Genomic DNA, 1,153 nt, shown 5'->3' with positions numbered 1-1,153 from the left:
TGCCCGTCTCTGTCCTCCTCAGGTTGATCCTCCAACTCCCCAGACCTCCCCATCGCAGTCAGCGCTCCCCCTGATTCTTTCCTTATTCGGGAGGTGATGGGGCCTGCCTTGTGACATCCAGTGTTCTTATGACCCCAGCTCCATGCCCCTGGGAAATGCTTGTCTGGGAGGCGGTGTCTTTCTCTACCCCTCCCTGTGAATATGTGGTTAAAGTGGGTCGTGAGAATCAGAGAGCAACATGTAATGATCCCACACAGCAGAGAGAAATTTGGACCCCACTTCAGATGCAATTAATTAATAGAAATTTGTTAAGAATTTAATACACCTGCAGGTGCACCTACAGGGGGCTGTTGTGGTGGGCCAACAAGCATCCACAAGTGGCATATTCAAAGGGTTTATATACTGCAAATTTTGCTGAAGCAAGTACAGCTCAGCGACTCAGAGGTCACAAGGTAAAGGTACATGCGTTAGCTCACAACAACTCAGCACAACTCAAGGGTGACAAGGCAGGGGTACATACATTAGTTCATGAAGGGTACACAACTCAGGATGGGAGTACATGCTGATTTAGCTCATATAAGCAAATCACATTAAGTGTTACAAAATTTAAAACCAGGGTACATATTATCTCTTGGGTCATAAGGTACGTTAACTCATATATCACAAGATAGGGGTCACATAGTTCATGGGGCACAAACTGGGGGTACATAATTCAACACAAATTGAGAAAGTTTCCAAGGAACTGGGGACTTTCCATCAAGGGCTCAACTGCTCCCTGCATACTTCCTTAATTTCAGACTGCTTCTCAGACTAGAGGCTCAGCAGAAATTTCCTTTTCAAGGGTAGGAGGCTTGTTCCCCCCCCACACACACACACACTGATCTCAGTGGGGTATCGAGGGGGTCTGGTCATCACAAATTGAGAAACCGAAAACGCAGAAAGAGAACAATGAGGAAGGCCAGGTGTGGTGGTGTAATCCTAGCACTCTGGGAGGCTGAGGTGGGTGGATTCCAAGACAGCCTGAGCAAGAGCGAGTCCGTCTCCTAAAAAAAAAAAGAAAAAATAGCCGGACAGTGTGGTGAGCACCTGTAGTCCCAGCTAGTTGGGGGGCTGAGGCAAGAGGACTGCTGGAGAGCCAGGCACGGTGGCTCAC

Source organism: Otolemur garnettii, unplaced genomic scaffold, assembly GCF_000181295.1.
Source record: "Otolemur garnettii isolate 467f Iridium unplaced genomic scaffold, OtoGar3 scaffold00212, whole genome shotgun sequence".
Taxonomy (NCBI): domain Eukaryota; kingdom Metazoa; phylum Chordata; class Mammalia; order Primates; family Galagidae; genus Otolemur; species Otolemur garnettii.
The sequence above is the reverse complement of the archived record's forward strand: the minus strand, read 5'-3'. Positions refer to the sequence as shown.